The sequence below is a fragment of the Acyrthosiphon pisum genome, chromosome A2 (genome assembly GCF_005508785.2).
Source record: "Acyrthosiphon pisum isolate AL4f chromosome A2, pea_aphid_22Mar2018_4r6ur, whole genome shotgun sequence".
NCBI classification, from domain to species: domain Eukaryota; kingdom Metazoa; phylum Arthropoda; class Insecta; order Hemiptera; family Aphididae; genus Acyrthosiphon; species Acyrthosiphon pisum.
In genome coordinates this window covers 70,218,677-70,231,385 of record NC_042495.1, presented here as the reverse complement: position 1 = coordinate 70,231,385, position 12,709 = coordinate 70,218,677, and the positions used below count along the sequence as shown (strand labels likewise).

Sequence of the window (12,709 nt, the reverse complement as noted above, 5' to 3'; positions counted from 1 at the left end):
AAAATACTTAAAAATCATATAAATTTATAAAAGTTGCCAGCAGTCGCCAACATTTTGTGCAAAGGTAATGCGTATAATATCTTATATTATAAAACAATCATGATTAAAAGAACCAACTTAAATAAATGGTATTCCAACAGTGTTTGCGTTTTAACAAAGTCCAAGAAGATAAAAATTGCATTTTCTCCATTACACTAATCCAATTAATATCCCTGTAGGCTGGAATATTATAAAATAGATACCTATATAATGTACCCGCATATTATTTTGTATTTACTAAAATAACAATATTTTTTTCTGCAGTAATAATAATAAAAGATAAATTTAATAACTTATCCAAACATTTAACTTTTTTTGTTCTTTTAAAAACACTACATAAAAGTACGTACTACGTATATATATATATTTTATTTTGTTTAAGTATAAATACATACAAATATTTACTTTATCGATTTATTATAATGGAATTATACGTTATGCTGCTATGTATTATATTGCGAGGACAAACTTTAATTTACAAATGTGTAATTTATTTTGTATTGAAAAGTGTAGTGTTTGTTCCATTAATTATTTATCAATAATTATTATAGTTTACAAGCATGCTTTTTTTTAAAAAAACTGTGAGCGTTACTAATATACCAAGAAAATTATACTTAAACACATAAAGTCAATAACATGTTCATTGTTGATGACTCATCGATGCTTTTAAAATTTAATTAATTCGTAGTTCGCAGTTTTATACATAACTATGGTATTAACACATTTCTATATAATAATATTAGACACGAATTATTATTAATTATTAGCAGAGTATTTTAATAGCTCTGACTCGCGACTACTGAAAACGTACCTATATACTTATACCTATTATAATATTGTATCGTGTTCCAGTTGTATATAGTTATATTTTATATACTTATATACATATAATAATATACCTACATTACATATTATTATATTATGTATTAAAGTTAATTACCTTTTTACGTTGCCCTAAAGTGTAAAGACTTGGCAATCGCAATTATTTTGGAACACGCGTGAGATTAAACGCAAAATTATTAATTAATTATATTACAATATAATCTACACATATACACGCGTGCGCGTATGGTTCAATATTATAATAAATAATTAATAATATTAATATATGCATTCGATCGCGGTAAATACTAAATTCTGTTTACGTCTGCGGAGAGATCATGACGAGAATGTTGCAAAATGTTTTAAAAAACACATTGTCGTTACGTCAATATTAGATACTGAAAAACTGTCGGTTTGGAGAAAAAAACACACACACACACACACTACAAAATTATGCCACGAAATCACGTCGGTCATTGGTCGTAGAACGAAAACAACGAGAACTGCACGGAAATGAAAAATAAATGATCAATAGCCTTCTGAAACTGATGTAATAATATCAGATATGTATATTTTTATTGTTTTCTGTGCGTGGATTATTGAGAGGTGATTTTTTTATTCGGATTTCTGGAGAAATATAATATGACGCAATTCAATCGATGAAATTCGGTGTTTTTTATACTGTTATTTTCTACAGTGGCGTACATACGGGGGGGATCAATCCCCCCCCAGGACCAAAAAAAAATTGTGATACTATTGATGAATTTCTTATTATTAATCATCCGTGTATACACAAACATAAGTTATAATGATTTGACTATTGAGTATAACACTATACTTTACCAACAACGAAAAAAGATTTCATAACGAAATTGTGGGTGCCGTATATCAATCAAAATAGACATTTGATCGTACACAGTCAGTTAGTTGCGTGTGGACATTAATACATCTTAATACGACCAAAAGCGTACCCTTCCCTTTTCGACCGAAAAAAAGTTTAATATAATACACAATGATTTTGTTAAGTTGGTTTCAAATAACTACTTTAAAAAGTAGTGAACCAGCAACCTAACCAAAACAGTGCTAACAAAAGTGAGTAAAAAAAATGAATTATGACAGGAATTGTAATTATTATCATAGTTTTCTACATTTTATTAAAACTAAAATTATTTTTATAAATATTATTACGTATTCATTTATACATTTTAGTATTTTATACAACTTATATATTTTTTAATATTTCTTTATAAATATAACATAAAGACTTATATGTAATTATTATCATTATTTATTTGTAACCTACTACTATATTTAAAAATAACTAACAAAAATAATTTTTTCTACATAAAGGCAGGGACTGGAACCTGTTGGGTGTTTCGGTTCCGGTTCCGGTTCTGGTTATTAAATTAATTTGTTTGAGGGTACCGATTTTGTTTCGGTTTTCTAAAAAAATATAAGTGTTCTAGAACCGGTTTTGAAAAATACCGGTTAATTTCGGTTATTTTCGATTAATTTTGATTTCTGATTATTAAAGATTTATAAAAAAAATGGTCTGAAATAATTTATTTATTCATGTTTAAATTGTAATTATTTCATGAAAATAGAAGTTATTATGAAAAGTTAGAAAAACATTAAAACATTAAAACACAATACCAACATCTCCATTGCTGACTGCCGCCGTGCTAGGTCGGCGCACGTCGACAATGTCATATAAAATGGATTTTCTTATCTACTATTTTAGATTCTGAGCGGAGCGAGGAAGCTATTGTTTTTATAATGGTGTTTATTTTTTATTTTTTTATATCCTGTATACAAAATTTCTTCCAGAAGGAGTGAATCGATTTCAACATATAGTACCTTATCTTTTAGCAAATTGGATCAAAATGGTATTTTAGAGAGGTTATTTTCTGATTTTCTCAATAGTTATTTAATGCCACGGGAAAAACCACCGAAAAATTACGAAAAAACGCTAAAAATGGGATTTTAATTTCTAACGCTTTGTTTATCACCATAGAAACGAATAAAAAATTATAATATTATAATATTAATTCAACTTACATGATAAAATACACGTAAGAGCGTTGAAACCCTCGATCGTCTTCGACGGCCATCTTTTTTGTGACTATAATGTATTAGATATAGGTGAGCTAAATCTTTTTGGCTCGACAATTCTTTAGGAAAAAAAAATGTACCTACACGCGGTGGAAGAAAAAAATTGCACATCTGTTAGCCAAATATTGGTGAAGAGCCAAAATAAACGAAACGTCACGATATATATTATTCAAGTGATATATGAAATTATGAAAACGTCATGCCGAGTATTTGACACGTATTATAATAATTTGGCGAGATGAGATGCCAGCGAGTGGGGCTTCGTATCGCGTCCGATGATGATTACAACGTATAAGTACTTATAATTTATAATAACGTATTACGTATAATAGGATATACGGTCGAACCCGTCCCGTAACGCGTTTTATAACAATAAACGAAAATAATAATTATCATATGCACAAAAGTGACCGTTTGCATAATAATAATATCTACAAATGTATTGGCGTGTGACCTGTGTAGAGGTATATGAATAAAATATATAATATAAGTACGCGTATAAAAAACCTTATCCTATTATTGTGCGCCCGTCGACTTATTGTTCTGTCATTTGAATAACTATACGCGCGTAATCTATATTTACGGTTCACGCGTTATTGTACAAGTCTATATACACGGAAAATAGAATTCACAAGCCGTTTTTTTCGTCTTCGAGTTATTGGCCCGTGGGATTATACCTACTTTTGTTGCTACAAGGGGGGATTTGATGTCGAATATCTGCTACAGTGTATTTTGACTTATGAGGAATCGATTGAATTTTAAACGTCCTACAAACGACGACAACGTCGAAATGTCGAATGCGAGAAAAAAATTAACATTTAGCGTTTTGATGCGAAGAAGACGCGTGTCGGTTTGGCCACAACTCGCGTCTCGCGGTCGAGTGATCCACGATTCCGATATAATATTATTATTTATTACAATACACCTACGTTAAAATCTCCGAAACCATTAAGCGATTATATTATTGTAATAATATATTTTTATGTACAAATATCTACGGTCGGCAGTTAAATTTTTCACGACTCATATACAGTTTAATGTTTTGTAATCGGACGTTTAATAATTGAATGTCACTTAAAACCAATTAATCTACTTATCTAATATAATCGGATCAATGGAGCGGTGAGGAATTTTTGGGTGGTAAATGATTTCGAAACGTTACACAACGACGAGCTGTATGACATTATTAATATTATTATTATTAGTATTACAAACCGTACAGGTATGGCCGCAATATTTGAAGAAAAAAAATGATGGCAATAAAATAACAGCTGCGGCGCAGAGAAGTTGTATAGACCGCGAGTGAACATTACCGATATATAGATCACCATATATAATACACTACAATATCTTAATAGAGCACGTGAACATTTTTGAGTTGTGAGTTAATTCACATCGACCTAATAATTATATTCCTTCAACGTTGTAGGTATACACACCTGCAACAGCATATTTTCATTGCTATAAGTGAACTTTACCATAATATAGATATACCGCCGCGCATATACGACTAAAGACTCCGCGACGTCGGTCAATCAAAATTCGCGTCGGAGATTTCGTAAAAAAATTGACGTATTATATTTTAAAAACATATGTTCTTTTATACAAGATATATGTGTGATGGGGGTCCAGAATAATAATTTTTGTTGCAGCAGTCGTCGGTCGAATGGCTCGTCAGCACTATGCATTTTTTTGTGAGCATTTTTCTCGCTCGCGTGTTATAATATGGGTAATATGCACACAACGGTGAGGGTAGGGGGCTATCGATTTTTAACACGAGTCTCGATGTCGGATTTTCATCGCAGAATGTTAACGAGTTGCGTGAGGTCTTCTCGCGCATATACATATGTATATGATAATAATATATATATACTTACATATACAATACATGATCCCAAGTGGATATAAATCAGCAGCAGTGTGCACGAGCGATCAATTCTTAAAACGATATTATATACATTATATATAATGTGTACGAACGAGTAAGTTATGTTGCTAAAAATTGATCATGTCAAACGGAGGAATGGTTATGGCCAGCTATACATAATAGCTATATATAGGTACAGCCGTTTTTATTCGTAGCGTTTAATGCGTATATATATATATATATGTGTGTGTTTGTGTGTGTGTGTGTGTGTGTGTGTGTGTGTGTGTGTGTGTGTGTGTGTGTGTGTGTTATACACAGCGAATGTTTCGCATTGTTCAGCGGCCGCGTGTGTAATTTATTCCTTGTCCAACGCGATTTTTCACCCCCTCCCACCCCACGGTGACACACCCACCATGTCTGCAAATTTCCACGCTAAATGAACCTGCACCACCACCATCGCCGGCTCCTAACCTGCGATCGGTCCACCAAGAGAATAAGGCAACAAACCGAACGAGAATCTATCGGAAGAAATTCTCATTATACGGTGTACGTTTAATAATATTAATACACATCTATACTTATATATTGTACAGTGTATGTGTGTTTCCCCTCTGAACCGGTTTTACGGAAAACCTCCATTGGTCTATGTGCGCGAGTTCACGACCGGCCTATATAATCGGTCTATCCGGTAAACGAAACCCGACGACGGAATCGCAATAATTAATATTATAATATAATTATTGTATTATATTATTATAGTATATTATAACCACTGAAGCAAAGCGCATCCACTGCAGCCACTGTTATTGTTGTTTTAACTACTTCTAATCATAACTCGTAGAATAGATAATAAAGGAATACCTAATAGATATTCTAGGACAGGGATGGGCAAATCAAAGTAACTAGCGGGCCACTTTAGTTGCCCATCCCTGTTCTAGGATATGCTTCTTATGCATTACAATGCGAGTGGAAGCTCTGTGATCGTAATGGCAGAATAATTCACTGAGAATTTTCAATCAAATAGGTATATTGCTGTTATGGATATCGGATACCACTTATATCATATCGTGCTAACATATACCACGACGACTCCGATATAACGATTACCCTCTTCGGCGATACAGGTGGAGTAGTTAACCCTTATGTGTCGCTGAGGTTGGAACGTGATGTCGTTTCGTCGACAGGAAACGTTTGAAAACGGTATAATATTAAGTTACCGCGAAACCGCACTCGATCACAACATTCACAACGAAATCTAGCCGTCCCGTAATTTCCTTATTTGGTTTGAACAACCGTATATATATATATCGGGTTCAATTAAAATGCCAATTTATTATATTGAATAATAATATATACGTTGCGAGTGTATTTAAATATTATATTTAATTGGTTTAACAAATAATTATTATTATTTTGCCGTACCGCCAAAGTCTGCAGTTGAGAACGGGGTGCAAAAAAAAAACTATCTAGTTAAAAACAATTCGTGTTTGTCGAAATAAATAGTTTTTTATTTTTATTTTGTTTATTATTCCACTTCAATCCCACCGGACTGAGTATTCGATTAACGAAGATTTATTAAATTAATTTAATTTTCGTTTGTTTCGTTTTTCAGCTTTGGTAATTTCAGGGGAGTATTCGCGTGGCGTTTTGCCAAACGCGACGAACGCAGAGGGTGAAGCGGTGAACATGTCTGCCATTCAAGGTGGGTGGGGGGGGGGGGGGGGTTGCAGGGATGGTAAGCCAACATGGTATATAAATTGTATAGTATATGTAACCTATACAAACGGTTTCTGTTTTATTCAATCGTAGGCCCCGTAAGTGGCGTACAAATGTACAATATTGTTCACGCTTCAGGTATAGTATAGGGTAGGTTTTTCAATAAAATGTATTTTATCGCCACGACCCGTGGTGCAGTCGTTTGTTTAAATTTTGGAAGATGACGGGGTTTCGCCGTCTCCGCCGTTCGATGTCGAACACAATAATGATTATTATTATAGTTTACAAAACGACTCCGGTGTACAGTGATAGTAACAACAACAATATGAAGTGCACGCATATGTGTGTGTGTATGTGTGTGTGTGTGGTGGTGAGTTCATCTGGTCCGGTCTAATGTGTGTGCGTGGCACGTTCATATTTATCGTTTTGTAAAATCATTGTTGTATAAATGCGGCGGCGTGTGTACAGCGATCTCGTTTGAATACATTATAGCGCGTGCAATAAATCGACGGGCAGGACACGTCAAATAAATTGATATTCCTATTTAAAAACGGGCAAGCGGAGGACTTTACCTCAGCGCGGTCCGTCCATTAAATACTCCTTAATATTTTATAATAACGTCTACGCACGCGCGACCAGCTCGACCGTATAATATTTATATATTATTTATGTCCCATTAAAAACGTATCGAACAATAATAATTTACGGTTTATATTTTGTATAACATACTAGGTAGGTACAACAACTTACACTATAGACGCGAACCGCCGTGTGAATTATGATGGCGCACGCGCGTAGGTAAGTATACGGTGCGGGTAAGTACCGATTGCGTGGCATAGTCGCCCGATAAAAACGCGATGGCCCGTCTGATGACAAATGGAACCGTTGAAGCGGCGGCGGCGTGCGTGTTCGCAGGTGGTGGGGGTGGCTCCCAGAACGTCGATGGCCGACGCGACGGTGCGTCGTTATCAACCGGACGGCCGTAAAAAAAATTCACTCATCGTCTCCAACTTACTCTACAATAATGTTATTATTATCATTAGCCATTAGGTACCAAAGTTACAGAGATATAACTTGTTATGATGATAATAATTATATAGTCAATGGTGGTGTGTCCCGCGATTTCTGTGCACAACGAGTTATTATGATAGGTATTACTCGATCTTTCGAGTCAAACATACAGGGTGGCCTTCGTCGTGTTTCCTCGCCGCCGTCTTATTTCGTTCACTCTGTACAATATGCATTTCATTATTTATAGAGCTGATCGACGTCCGATGCAAGCGAATTCCGCGGTTGGTTTGAAATGCGAGTGCGACGGCGATGACTGCAGCGTATAATATTATTGACGACGGACTTTCAATTATCGACGAAAACTATTACCCCTCGAAAGGCCGAATGCCCGTTGTCATATGTATATAAGTATCGCACGCAGTTAGGTATATAGATATGAAACTTTGTTTTAGTGCTGTTCACTCGTTCGTACAAGAAAAATCAATAGAAACAAATTTAAAACTTTTTCGATACCTATTTGGCTATATTTTATCGTAATTTTAAAACAAACAATAACTCGTACGACCATCATACTGTGTATATATTTAAACTATTTATACTACACATATATTATAAAGCCTGCCACACAAAACAAATAAAATTAAAATGTTTAATAGGAATTATACATACTATTATATAGGTGCCAACCTGCAGTTGTTCACCCCGACTTATTCTCTGTAGGTACTGTGTCGTAATAAAACGTTGTACACTACATGACGTACAATTACTTAGGTAAGTAGGCAACTATATTATTATAACCACCACGTGCTATGCACATAGTTTAACACGTATATCACTCATAAGATTTACAATGCCGTATTATATTATTTGAGTACATTGGATTGCGTGCACAGGAGAGAACAAAAATAGATAAATACAAATTCTATACTCTCCGTTACACTTAAGCAATAACGCGGCGATAGTAAATATAATATTTAGTCTATAAATTCAATTTCGATAGTAAAAGTATCCAAAACAAATGATACGTAAATAATAGTAAATTTGTATGTATATACTATATATATAGTGAAACCTCTGAATACCGGATACTCCCGGTGACATTTTGTTCGCTATTCAGGGGGTTCAGTTTAAATTTTTAATGGTTCCCAAGAAATCGTTCGCTATTTGGAGGAGCCCGCTAGTTAAAGGTGTTCGTTAGGACAGGTTTCACTGTATACCTATTATGTACCTATTGTACCTATTGTATATTATTAAATATTATAACGTTTATAGATATTAGTTATATAGTTATATCATTATAATATGTAATTAATAGTAATACGCGTGTGTATGGATGGACTGTATGTCTGTACACAACAATATTATGTTTTGAACCAACGTGAAAAAAATACTAAATAGTAAAATTCACATAATATTATAATGGCAGGTATAGATAAAACGTTCTTATTAAAGTACCTACATTTTAGATTTAGATTTAAAATGAAAAGGTCAGTTGGTTGTACAATAAAATTAATAAGGGTTATTTTTTATAATACATAAAAGGGGAAAAATCTACGTTGTAACATTTTAATTAGTCAAATATTTTGGTTTTTTTTTTTTTTAAGTACGAGCTTGGTTTTATATATCAAGACCCTTTTTCCCGTCATTGCTGTAATTTATTATTTTCCGCACAATATGCACTGAAAGTTCTTCATGTATGGTCTGAATGGCAAATAATATAGGGCGAGCTGAAGTATAACTATATTTTCATTTCGAATGCATTCATAGCGATCTATAAAGCAATACTTCACTTTAACCAGCAGACTTTCTGGGTTTCCCGTTAATCCTGTATATGAAAATGGCTAGAAGCCAGGTATGAATGGACGGGGTATGAAATTAAGGACTTAGAGATCAAACTTAGGACGTCAGACTCAAACTATAATTAAAGTTTATATAATACATAATTCTCTTTTGTGTCGCAGACAATATTATTATATTAATAAATAATAATATACTGAGTGGAAAAGACAACGTTTTTAAAATCATTAATATTGGTGTAATTATTTGGTGGAACCAAGCAACTTAGTATATTATTACAATTCTTTTTTTGTTCGGAATGCATTAAAAGTTAAAACCATCAGAATCACTGACGAACTTTGTGAAATGAAATGTTAACGTTGATTAAAACCCGAGGGGAGTTTAAAAATCCTATTATCGCCGCAAAATGCAAATATACTGAAAGAAAAAAAGCCATCAATAATTTAATCTAATAATTTTAACTCGATTCATTAATGAAAACAGAGTATGACAACTTGAAACGTTCGAAATTTATATTGCGATACGATTCCTATAAGATAAATCTACGTAACAAATAGTCCAAGTTTAATAACAAAAATATAAAGAAACGGAACAATGCACATTATTTACAACTTATTTCAACGCCATGTTTTTCAGGATTTACATTTGCAGATACGTTTTCGTACGATTGTTTTCCTACATAAAACTTCATGCAAAATAATAACATTACAAGATTATACTCACGTTTTGTTTGGGTCTGGACGTTATATACTACTCGTGTAATCGTTACGGCCGGGATAACAATTTTTTAACACAGTTGACTCTTACCTGGAAATGAAAAATTAATATTATAAATCAAATCATATTATTATCAGAGGTAATATAAATTATCGGAAATATTTCAATTAACCAAGTTTCGTATAACATTATTATTATAGCCCATAGGTACTCAACTCCGCCACGTACAATGTTTTCCTTCGTAATTTGATAAAAATCGAGATGGTTTTTAAATAATATGTGTTGACCCTACGCCGCGCCGTTAATTTATTATTGTTAATTATTAGTAATAAATAATAATATAATAATAATATGTAATCGCGGGTTATCATAATAATACGTGTATAAGTAATAATGCTGTATAATTTATTAATAAACGCACCAGACGAAATAATGTACACGGAAAATTAATCATTTTCGTCCCATCTTTTACGTGTCTTTTTTTTTATTCATTTTATATTGACTCCATAAAAATATTTTTCATCTGCTCGACAACTATTATAAAATACACGTGTCTTTTTGAGTTTACACTGTCGTTATAGTATAATATTAATATTACGGTCGGTGTAAGTATACTGTTTTTATTTAGACCACGTAGACATATTTCGCTAAACAACCGCGACGACCGTTTTCATTTTGTTTTTTTTTGTCCTTTTCAATTTGAAAAAGATTTCAACCTGTTCCCGGGCGAGTGTATTTTTATTCGTTTATATTGTGTTTGAACCACAGAATAAACACAAAACACGAATGTAACATTGTAATTTATATATTTTCCATTAGGAGAATTGGCAGAGTGTGAATAAAAATTCACAGATAAGAAATCGTACGTTCGTACTTGGTTTATTTTCTTAAGCCACTAATTTATATTCGCCCGGAACAGTCGGTGGACACCTAAAATTTCCCCCGGTAGTCCATTATGGTTATTGCCGGGGGGGACGCCGTGGCAGGCCGCGGGCGTCGGCGTGACGGTGGAGGGGGTGCAAGGGTGTCGGGACAAGATAAAAACAATAATGCATAAATCAAAACGAAAAGTTTTAGCAGCGTTGCGTATTACAAACAGTGGGTAGGTATTGGACGAGAAAAGTAGTTTTGCTATAATACGGGAAGGGTGTTATTAAATGTTATTTGGAGAAGGCTTAGCAATATTTACGAACACAGACAGCAGGTGGGGAGGGAGGGGCGGGCGGCGAGTCGCGGGCAGTGGATGGCCTGATATTAATGTAATAAATATGTTAATTTCGTCCTTGTTTCTTGCTTGAGTATAACGCTAAGAATAGATTGCGGGGTAAACAATACTCTACACAAAGTTTCCCTCTCACTCACTGTTACGTACACGCACACACTCACTCTTTCCATCTCGTTCTCAGCCGCACAATAATTATTGTAATTTATTTGAGGATTTTGAGTTACTCGGCGATAAAACCCCGGCGGATTACATATTATTATACTGCAGAGCTTTACATCTTATTCAATAAATGAATAAAGCAGCACAGTAGTCCTGCAGAGTACCAACTAAATCAGTCGTGTCGTTAAATTACATGCACACAACACAAACATAGGTCTACACAATACGTCATGCCTTTTTTTCTGTTCTTCGACAATATTATTTGTGACATTATATTATTATAAATATTCGAAAAAGGAGACGGGCATAGCATTAAGTATGTATAACGAATACAATCGATCGATATTATAATATTACAAGAAGTATGATGGATATTACAAAAAAAACTTATTTTCGAATTTAATGCACTTCCACATACATGTGGAATTATAAAATAATATAATAATTATACAATATGTTATTTCCTCTATAATATCATATCATTACCATTACTTTTTAAGATATTAAAAGATACTAAGGGTCGATAGATAATTATTTTTAGACTTTTGGCAGGTGGCAGCTGATATGGACACGAAGTGTATCATATTTTAGGATAAGAAAAGTTCGTTATTAATGAGTTATGTGTATGATAATTTATAACATGTTGTTTCGTTAAAAAATGATTTCAATAACTCTTATAATAAATTACCACTTTAAAATCAATGAACATTGATTAAACAAGTTTTAGGTTAAAATCAAATTAAATATCAATTTAAAAATACACATTTTGAACCTCATTAAAAAAATTACTTAGATACTGGTATAATTTATTTTATGATTTTCAATCACTTCATGTAAAAACTTTCCCAGTTAATTATATGGCGAGTTGACCGAGTAAATAGGTACTCTGAACAATTTTCAACCGCCATTTCGAATTATTGTACATTATAAATAAAATAATAGACTTTATACCACCCAAAGTATAATGATATGTAATCATCGAGACACGCTACATTTCGTTTTTCAAAAGAAATCGATCTGGTTCGATGGAAAAATGAATATCAAAAAAACATTAAAATTTGATAGCATATATTTTTATTCTCGATCAATTACATCTCTGGCGGGTTTAACGTTGCTCAATACCGTGACTCTGTACTGAAGGGGGAGTGAGCATTATATTATTTTGTTTGTGTTTTGTTAAAACTGTCATTGGTTATTTATACGAACAGCTGCAGCAGGTTTATCATCGAAAACCGTCGAGGTCG

The 12,709-nt window shown here is 33.2% G+C and overlaps 1 protein-coding gene across 5 annotated transcripts in view; it reads right to left on the bottom strand.

Moving 5' to 3' along the window:
* Positions 1–12,709, bottom strand: part of LOC100164788 (GATA zinc finger domain-containing protein 10) — a 106,643-nt gene that overhangs the window by 66,804 nt on the left and 27,130 nt on the right. The window contains exon 2 of one of the 5 annotated variants that reach the window (XM_029490444.1): positions 10,088–10,171. The exons of the other annotated variants lie outside the window; for them this stretch is intronic. The gene's annotated coding sequence lies outside the window, so the exon portion shown is untranslated. The remainder of the gene's footprint in view (positions 1–10,087; positions 10,172–12,709) is intronic. 5 annotated transcript variants of the gene reach the window in all.